The sequence below is a fragment of the Malus domestica genome, chromosome 10 (genome assembly GCF_042453785.1).
Source record: "Malus domestica chromosome 10, GDT2T_hap1".
Lineage (NCBI taxonomy): Eukaryota > Viridiplantae > Streptophyta > Magnoliopsida > Rosales > Rosaceae > Malus > Malus domestica.
This window is the reverse complement of record NC_091670.1, coordinates 12,263,837-12,274,370: the sequence shown is the minus strand read 5'-3', so window position 1 is coordinate 12,274,370 and position 10,534 is coordinate 12,263,837. Positions and strand designations below refer to the sequence as shown.

Sequence of the window (10,534 nt, the reverse complement as noted above, 5' to 3'; positions counted from 1 at the left end):
GTCTCTCGACCGTCAGCTATCCTATCGACTCTGACGACTAGGGGTGGGCATAAAAACCGCCAAACCGTAAAACCGAATCGAACCGTATGGAAAAAAACCGAAAAGAACCATGTTAACCGGAAAAATCAACTTTGAGTCAAAAACCGAACCGGACCGTTTCAAACCGGTTCGGTTCCGGTTTCAAATAAACTGGAACCGGCCGGAACCGAACCAAACCGTTTTATTAATAATAAATTAACTAATTATATATATGCACACATGTCATGATATAATAGGTTAGATTGAAAAATTAGTTTCACCAAGTTGCAAAGCAGTGAATCCCACCCTCATCCTCACTCACGGCCTCATCAGTCATCGCCCATTTCACACTTTTAGACTTCCATTCCTGTAGGCTTTTTCACTCTGCCGAGTCGCCGCCCACCTCACTCGCGGCTCTCTGCGACGACCCTCGTCATCCCTCATCCACGACAACTTCGTCCTCCGTCCTCCATCCTTGGTATTTTCTCTATCTTTTCTCATATTCTCTCTCTACACCCCTTCGTCAAGTCTCTGAAGCATTCACTTCTTTGCATGCTGCGGAGGACCTCTTGCTTCACTCACCTTCCCCACTTCAGTCCCCACCGCATCGCATCCGAATTATCAGGTTCGATCATTTCTTGAAACTTTGTTTTCGGATTGGTGAATGGTGATTGATTGCGTTGTCGATTCAGGTGCTCCCATGGCTTCCACGCAGAGTGATATCTTAGCTTCTCGCGAAAGGATCTTCAAGAACGGTATGGCTCATTGAGCTTTTGTTTTTCAAGGTTTGGGTTTTTTTGTTTTTGCCTCTTTTTTTTGAAGCTTTCATGACCCCGTGTAATATTGGCATATGCTTCCTCAGAACTATAATTACTTTGATTTTGAAAAGAATTTATTTTATTTCCTTGGTTTGGGTTGTAAGAAACTCCGCCTATGTCTTACATGGCCGGTCCCAAGCCCGGATAAAGGAGGAGGGGGAGGGCGTCAGGTAGTCGACAGCCGGCACTCCATGATCACGTCGAATCCTTATGAAAATGAATCCAGAACAAAATCGCGCTAAAGCTAGGGCTTCACCCGTAAGTGGCGCGCTGTGTGGCCCGAGCACAGTGATAAGTGAGCAAGGGTCGCTGTATCTCCATCGGCACCCGGATGCAGTGTTAAATGAGCAAGGGGGCCATAGAAACTTCTTTTCGAACGACTCCACTCAAAGTTGTTTGGGAGCATATGCTCCTATCAACTTTACCCGGGAAACACAAAAGAAGTACTTTGATCCTATTAGACGGGGGAGGGTGAAGAAGCTAGGACAGAAGGGTAGAGTTCAAGAGAGCAAAATGCGTTTAGGAACGTGGAATATAGGAACCTTAACGGGAAAATCTATGGAAGTAGTGGAAGTTATGGTGAGGAGAAGGATAAATATTATGTGCCTACAAGAAACTAAGTGGGTTGGTAGTAAGGCAAAGGATCTAGAAAACTCAGGGTTTAAACTTTGGTATTCGGGCACAAATAGAACGAGAAACGGTGTTGGCATCATCGTGGACAAGACCTTGGTACAAGATGTTGTAGATGTCAAGAGGGTAGGAGATAGAATCATGGCAATCAAGATTGTAATAGGACAAGAACTTATCAATGTGATTAGTGCGTACGCACCTCAAGTAGGGTTGGATACGAGTTCGAAGGAGAAATTTTGGGAAGATCTTGGAGACTTGGTGCAAGGAATTGCTCAGACGGAGAAGTTATTTATAGGAGGAGATTTAAATGGACACGTGGGCAGGGAGACAGGCAACTATGGAGGTTTTCATGGTGGCCATGGTTTTGGGGAGAGAAACGAGGATGGGGAAGCTATCTTGGATTTTGCAATGGCATATGATCTCTTCTTAGCCAACACCTTCTTTAAGAAGAGAGAAGAACATGTGATCACCTACAAGAGTGGGTCGTCAAAAACACAAATAGATTTTCTTCTAATGAGGAAATGGGATCGTATAACTTGTAAGGATTGCAAAGTTATACCAGGAGAGAGCGTGGCTAATCAACATCGCTTGTTGGTGATGGATGTACATATCAAAAGAGTAAGACAAAAGAACAAGACTTGGAAGTGCCCAAGAACTAGATGGTGGAATCTAAAAGAAGAAAAACAAGCCATTTTCAAAGAGAAGGTAATCACCCAATGTGTGTGGGATAGAGAGGGGGAAGCTAGCCAAATGTGGGATTCCATGGCTAGTTGTATCCGAAAAGTAGCAAAAGAGGTATTAGGAGAGTCCAAGGGCTTTGCCCCACACCAAAAGGAATCTTGGTGGTGGAATGAGGAGGTACAAACAAAGGTGAAGGCTAAGAAGGAATGTTGTAAAGCCTTATACAAGGAGAGGACCGAAGAAAATGGTGAAAGGTATAGAAAAGCGAAGCAAGAGGCGAAGAAAGCTGTCAGAGAAGCTAAGTTAGCGGCTTACGACAATATGTATAAACGACTAGATACCAAAGAAGGAGAGTTGGATATCTATAAACTAGCTAGAGCAAGGGAAAAGAAGACAAGGGACCTAAACCAAGTGAGGTGCATCAAGGATGAGGATGGAAAGGTTCTTGCTACAGAGAACGCGGTTAAAGACAGATGGAGAGGTTATTTTCATAATCTTTTCAATGAAGGACATGAAAGGAGTGCTTCTTTAGGGGAGTTGAGTAACTCAGAAGAGTGTAGAAACTACTCCTTTTATCGTCGAATCCGGAAGGAAGAAGTGGTTGTAGCTTTGAAGAAGATGAAGCATAGAAAAGCAATAGGCCCAGACGATATACCAATTGAAGTGTGGAAAGTTTTGGGAGAGACAGGTATAACATGGCTCACTGACCTTTTCAATAGGATTTTGAAAACGAAGAAGATGCCAAATGAGTGGCGAACGAGCACTTTGGTGCCTATCTACAAGAATAAGGGCGACGTACAAAATTGCATGAACTATAGGGGTATTAAGCTAATGAGTCATACAATGAAGCTCTGGGAGAGAGTCATTGAGCATAGATTGAGGCAAGAGACACGGGTTTCGGACAACCAATTCGGGTTCATGCCAGGGCGCTCAACCATGGAGGCAATCTATCTCTTACAAAGATTGATGGAAAGATATAGAGATGGGAAAAAGGATTTACACATGGTCTTTATAGATTTGGAAAAAGCGTATGATAGGGTCCCAAGAGACATTCTTTGGAGGATTTTAGAGAAGAAAGGAGTACGAGTAGCATATATCCAAGCTATAAAAGATATGTATGAAGGAGCAAAGACTGCCGTAAGAACTCATGAAGGACAAACCGAAAGCTTTCCCATAACTGTAGGATTACATCAAGGCTCATCCTTAAGTCCTTACCTTTTTGCGTTGGTAATGGATGAGTTAACAGGACATATTCAAGATGATATTCCTTGGTGTATGCTTTTCGCAGACGATATAGTGTTGATAGATGAAACTCAGGAAGGGGTAAATGCAAAGCTTAACCTTTGGAGAGAAGTGTTGGAATCTAAAGGTCTTCGCCTAAGCCGATCAAAGACAGAATATATGGAGTGCAAGTTCAGTGCAAATGGAGGCCAAAACGAGTTAGGGGTGAGGATCGGAGATCAAGAAATACCAAAGAGCGACCGTTTTCGTTACCTAGGATCTATCTTGCAAAAGAACGGAGAATTAGATGGAGATCTCAACCATAGAATACAAGCTGGATGGATGAAGTGGAAGAGTGCATCCGGCGTGTTGTGTGACCGCCGTATGCCACTGAAGCTCAAGGGAAAATTTTATAGGACGGCAATAAGGCCGGCGATGCTGTATGGCACAGAATGTTGGGCGGTGAAACATCAACACGTACACAAAATGGGTGTAGCGGAGATGAGGATGCTTCGTTGGATGTGTGGGCACACGAGAAAGGATAAGATTAGGAATGAGGATATCCGGGGTAAAGTAGGAGTAGCCGAAATTGAAGGAAAGATGAGAGAAAATCGGTTACGGTGGTTTGGACATGTGCAAAGAAGGCCTACTGACGCTCCGATTAGAAGATGCGACTATGGGACAGAGGTTCAGGGCCGAAGGGGTAGAGGAAGACCTAGGAAAACTTTGGAAGAGACTCTAAGAAAAGACTTAGAGTACTTGGATCTAACGAAGGACATGACACAGGATCGAGCACAATGGCGTTCTAAGATTCATATAGCCGATCCCACTCAGTGACTTGGATTTTCCAAGTCTCCAACCAAGAAGTTTTCCTCACTCGGGAAATTAAGGGAACACTACCCCAACCTACATGCTCCACTCAGAAAGCTTCAACATACAAGCTTCAACAAAAGAAAATTCAAAGAACTTAGCGAAGAAGGCTTTGGTGTATTTAACACAATACGTTGAAATGAAGGAAAGCTTATTTATTGATATCCCCGATAAGCTACAAATATGTACATATACATGAGTCAAAATAAACACACAAGAGGGAGCCTTCACAAAGGTTGCTTAGGAGAAGTCTCAGCAGTCGGTAGAGCCCCAGAAAGAGAAGGCACCGGAGGGGGATCATTTGGAGCCTCAGTACTGGACAGAACCCTAGAAGGAGGAGGCATCAGAGGTTGATCATTTGGAGCTTCATTACGCGGTACAGCCCCAGAAGACGAAGGCAATAAATGCCTTTGGAACAAACCCACAAATCTCTGATGATCAAGTAAAACCTGACCATCAGTTTCCTTCATCTGGTCAAGCTTCCTCTTCATGTTTGTAGCATAGTCATGTGCGAGCCGGTGCAACTGTTTATTCTCATGCTTGAGCCCTCTAATCTCCTGTTTGAGACTCATCACTTCAGCCGCCAATGATTCAACTTGGCGGGTTCGAGCAAATAGGCGTTGGGCCATATTAGACACAGAACCTGCACACTGAACACTGAGAGCCAGCGAATCCTTAACAGCTAACTCATCAGACCGTTTGGAAAGTAGTCTGTTATCTTTGGGAGTGAGAAGGTTCCTGGCCACCACCGCAGCGGTCATATCATTCTTCATCACGGAATCCCCAACGGTAAGAGGACCAGTTGGGGAGACGAAGGATGGGCGCCATATGTTGTCTGGAGAAGGCGGGGCTGCCTCTTCAACAAGGTTCAAGTCAAAACGACGGTCGGAGGGGCCAGACATTTTCAAAGGTGTTGAAGAGAGAAGAGGTCGGACAAATCAAGATCTTAGAAGTGCAAGAATAAAGCTTCTACTGGTGGAGATTCAAGTGTGCTTTGGAACTTAATGCCAGCCTCTATAAAAATCTGCACTCGACGGAGCTTCAGAAATCAAAGAGGCGCCTGCTCAGAAATCGAAGAGGCGTTTGCTTTCTCAAAAGTTGGGCTGCTTAGAGATCACGAGGGTTGATCTCAGAAATCGAAGAGCCGTTTGCTTTCTCAAAAGTTGGGCTGCTCAAAGACCACGAAGGCCGATCTCAGAAATCGAAGAGGCGCTCGCTTTCTCAAAAGCTGGGCTCCCTAGAGACCACGAGGGCCGATCTCAGAAATCGAAGAGGCACCTACTTTTCCAGCCTTATCAGCACCTGTCACACGCACACTCAGCTTTGCGGAAATTATGGGCATTCTGTCAAAGACTTCTGGGGAAGTAGAAAACACATGAATCTTACTGTTCAATCACCCACTTCCCACACGCAACAATAGCTCATGGGTACCACAGATAACTTTGCCAAAGTTCTCTGCCAAAGTTGAGCACGTGAAGCTTGCAGCTCCCACTACATCGCTCTGACCAAGAAGGGTAAAAGAATAGCAAAGAAACAGCACTAACAAAGTTTAGACCCATAAATTTTGAAGGTCTAGCTACCATATTATTACCCACAAGGGTAAAGGAACAGTACCACTGCTGGATAATTGGAAAGTCCATGTATGTCAACCTCTGTGCTTCGTGGCAAGGTAGACTAGCAAACATGCCCAACCTTTACTCACATTCGAGAAAACACTCCCAATAAGATTGCTTGCTCCAAAATCGAAGAGGCACCGTCCTCCGAATCTAAAGAGCCAGACTCCCAACATGACTACTTTCTTAAAAATCGAAGAGAGGGTAAAGGAACAGTACCATTGCTGGATAATTGGAAAGTCCCTGTGTGTCAACCTCTGTGCTTCGTGGCAAGGTAGACTAGCAAACATGCCCAACCTTTACTCACATTCGAGAAAACACTCCCAACAAGATTGCTTGCTCCAAAATCGAAGAGGCACCGCCCTCCGAATCTCGAGAGCCACTCTCCCAACATGATTACTTTCTCAAAAATCGAAGAGACACTGCTCCCCGAATCTCGAGAGCCAGACCCCCAGCATGATTGCTTTCTCAAAAATTGGTGAGGCACCGTTCTCCGAATCAATCGAAGAGGCGCTCGCTTTCTCAAAAGCTGGGCTGCTCAGAGACCACGAGGGCCGATCTCAGAAATTGAAGAGGCACCTACTTTTCTAGCCTTGTCAGCACCTGTCACACGCACACTCAGCTTTGCAGAAATTATGGGCATTCTGTCGAAGACTTCTGGTGAAGTAGAAAGCACATGAATCTTACTGTTCAATCACCCACTTCCCACACGCAACAATAACTCATGGGTACCACAGATCACTTTGCCAAAGTTCTCTGCCAAAGTTGAGCACGTGAAGCTTGCAGCTCCCACTACATCGCTCTGACCAAGAAAGGTAAAAGAATAGCAAAGAAACAGCACTAACAAAGTTTAGACACATAAATTTTGAAGGTCTAGCTACCATATTATTACCCACAAGGGTAAAGGAACAGTACCACTGCTGGATAATTGGAAAGTCCCTGTGTGTCAACCTCTGTGCTTCGTGGCAAGGTAGACTAGCAAACATGCCCAACCTTTACTCACATTCGAGAAAACAGTCCCAACAAGATTGCTTGCTCCAAAATCGAAGAGGCACCTTCCTCCGAATCTCGAGAGCCAGACTCCCAACATGACTACTTTCTCAAAATCGAAGAGAGGGTAAAGGAACAGTACCATTGCTGGATAATTGGAAAGTCCCTGTGTGTCAACCTTTGTGCTTCGTGGCAAGGTAGACTAGCAAACATGTCCAACCTTTACTCACATTCGAGACAACACTCCCAACAAGATTGCTTGCTCCAAAATCGAAGAGGCACCGCCTTCCGAATCTCGAGAGCTAGACTCCCAACATGATTACTTCCTCAAAAATCGAAGAGACACTGCTCTCCGAATCTCGAGAGTCAGACCCCCAGCATGATTGCTTTCTCAAAAATCGAAGAGGCATCGTTCTCCGAATCTCGAGAGCCAGATACCACAGACCACTTTTTCAAAGTGCTCTGACAGAGTTAAAACATGTGAAACTGGCAGCTCCCACTACCGTGCTATGACCAAGCAGGGTAAAGGAATAGCATTACTACTTGTTGTTAGGGAGACTCCTATATATGTCGACCTCCATCCCCAATGGACAGGCAGACCTGCAAAAATGCTCAACCCTTCATCATATCTGAGAGGGCACTCCCAACAAAGCCTTTCGAAATATTCAGCTTTCTTTCCCCCCGATAATACCTCTGCAAACAAGCTATACTAGAGCAAGAATATATCATATCATCAGGGTTAAAAGCAAGAGTATCCAATATCATGCTTTTTCCCTGTTTTTTCTTTTGGCCTTGTTTTTACCTGCAAGACAAGGAGAAAGAGAGCAATCAGTCAGCACTTGGAATCAAGCTTCCAGCCAGGAACTGACTGCCTGGAACCCCTTACCTGATTACTTACCTGGCATTGCTCTCGAGTACTCATCTTCATCATCTTATGTTTCCAGGGAAGATTCCGCATCTGCTTGAGGAACAGATAGGGCAAGTGCGAAGGATACAAGGAAGCATGTGGAGACAAGCGTAACAGCACACGTGCCGATACATCCATTACTCTGTCAAAAGCAAAAGTATCCCATATCAGCAGGGTGGAACGTATTCTAGATTTGATGGACTTGTTTTGACCCTCAAATTCTTCAGTCGGCCTTATACTCTGGAGGAAACCAGAAAACCCTCCAGCTCAGTTCAAGAATAAGCCTGTGGAAAGTTACTTCTTCAAAAGCAAAAGTATCTCATATCATCTCTTCTCATCTTTCTTCTCTTTATCCTTCATGCTGCTGCAAGATGGGGAGAAGGTGAACAATCAGTCGGAGCTCTGATTGCTTACCTTGTCTGTCACCTCTTTCAGCAGACCCCCTAGCTCGGCGACTTGGGGGACTCCTACTACATGGTTTGTATCGCGCTTGACCAAGCTTGAAACTACAAGTAAGCTTCAAGTGAAATTGATACATTACCTTGTGCATCTCCACCAGTTAAAGATACCACCCCTGGATGGAGGAAGAGTACTTCCAGAGAAGATGCCACATCTACCTATGAGACAGATAAGGCAAGTCAAGACGACACCACACTCCGATACTTAGAAGTTTCGTGATTACGAGATCATTCTCCCACAATATTTCCTAATGTCATTTGTACTAAATCATTCACTCGTACTCACTAAAGGAGAGCTTGAACCTATGTACTTGTGTAAACCCTTCACAATTAATGAGAACTCTTCTATTCCGTGGACGTAGCCAATCTGGGTGAACCACGTACATCTTGTGTTTGCTTTCCTATCTCTATCCATTTATATACTTATCCACACTAATGACCGGAGCAATCTAGCGAAGATCACAAAAAGCGACCGTTTTCGTTACCTAGGATCTATCTTGCAAGAGAACGGAGAATTAGATGGAGATCTCAACCATAGAATACGAGTTGGATGGAAAGAGTGCATCCGGCGTGTTGTGTGACCGTCGTAGGCCACTGAAGCTCAAGGGAAAATTTTATAGGACGGCAATAAGGCCAGCGATGTTGTATGGCAGAGAATGTTGGGTGGTGAAGCATCAACACGTACACAAAATGGGTGTAGCGGAGATGAGGATGCTTCGTGGGATGTGTGGGCACACGAGAAAGGATAAGATTGGGAATGAGGATATCCGAGGTAAAGTAGGAGTAGCCGAAATTGTAGGAAAGATGAGAGAAAATCGGCTCTGGTGATTTGGACATGTGCAAAGAAGGCCGACTGACGCTCCGGTTCGAAGATGTGACTACGGGACAGAGGTTCAGGGCCGAAGGGGTAGAGGAAGACCTAGGAAAACTTTGGAAGAGACTCTAAGAAAAGACTTAGAGTACTTGGATCTAACGGAGGGCATGACACAAAACCGAGCGCAATGGCGTTCTAGGATTCATATAGCCGACCCCACTTAGTGGGAAAAGGCTTTGTTGTTGTTGTTGTGGTTTGGGTTGTAAGAAGTGCTAGCATCTGGGGAGTGGGAGGGCAGGAACACGATTTTCTTAAGAAATCTAGTTTGGGACTTGGAGTAGACATGGAACTGGAAAATAAAAAGGTTGTAGGGGTTGTGTATCAGCATTTCTGGTCAATCAACTAGAAGAAAGCCTTTAGGTTGCACTTTCAATTGGATGTGTGCAGATGTTTGATTATGATTTTTTATTGCTTTTTTTTGTGCTTATCGAACGAACACTTGGGTTTCATAGGATTTATGTTTATGGTTTTGGACCTTGGTTTTTGTTTTTCTCTTGTGGCTGATATCTTGTATTTTATTTTTTACGAGTTCTATTTGGTAATAAGTTCTTGTTTCCTACTAAAAGAACAAAATATTATGTATTTCTCATCTCCACATTGGAGATGGGCACCTCTCTGGACATTGTTCTTTCATAAGACAGTCTTGGTTTTGAGGATGTTTGGTATTTTCAGGCTTGCCCTTGAGATTATTATCTTTTGTTGGAATATAATGCTCTGTTCTTGGGGAGGTAACAAGAAAGTTGTGGCTCTTTGGAGGTGTATGATATTGGCTCTTACATGGAGTCATGGACTGTACGGTTGAACTGAAATAAGTAATGTTATTTTTTTCTATTATAATGCAAATTGAGGAAGCTGAGAACTAAAAGTACCCCCACAACAGAAATAATATAAAATGAAAAGTAGTATAACGTAATTGTCTAATTGGGGTCATTTTGATTGAATGGATGTCCTCCCTGTACAGTGGCATTGAGGCATATACATTACTTAGCCCATTCGCAAATAGACGATTGAGACCTAATCTATCGTTCTCATTTCATCTTGGGAGGACGTATCATGTATATCATGCTTAAACCTTCTGTCCTTTTAAATAAAGATTTTGTGTCCACTTTCCATTTGAAGCGTACAGATGTTTGATTAATTATCTTCTATTGTTTCCCATTTGAAGCTTTTCGTGAAATTTTGGAGCGAAGGGCATCTGGACACTCTTGTCTTCTACTGTTTGATTAATTATCTTCTACAGTTCCAGGTTAGTTGAACTTAATTGTACTTGATTAATTATCTTGTCTCATATTTAGCATATTTAGTAGTCTGGAGATGTATTTGAATGCATGATGATTTGGTGTTCAAATAATTTAATATTCAGAACCGTAAACCGGCAAGAACCGAATCGGAACCGGTGTAGACCGAACCGTAAGGTTCTAGTAATAAATTTAAACAGAACCGCACCGAACCGA

General features: G+C 43.8%; 1 long non-coding RNA gene across 1 annotated transcript; it reads left to right on the top strand.

Annotated features, from left to right (window-relative positions):
• The first annotated feature begins 387 nt into the window (after positions 1-387).
• On the top strand, positions 388-10,446 carry LOC114827561 (uncharacterized). Its single transcript, XR_003776665.2, has 3 exons — positions 388-643; positions 711-773; positions 10,246-10,446. It is a non-coding gene; the product is annotated as an uncharacterized lncRNA (long non-coding RNA).
• Positions 10,447-10,534: the final 88 nt, after the last annotated feature.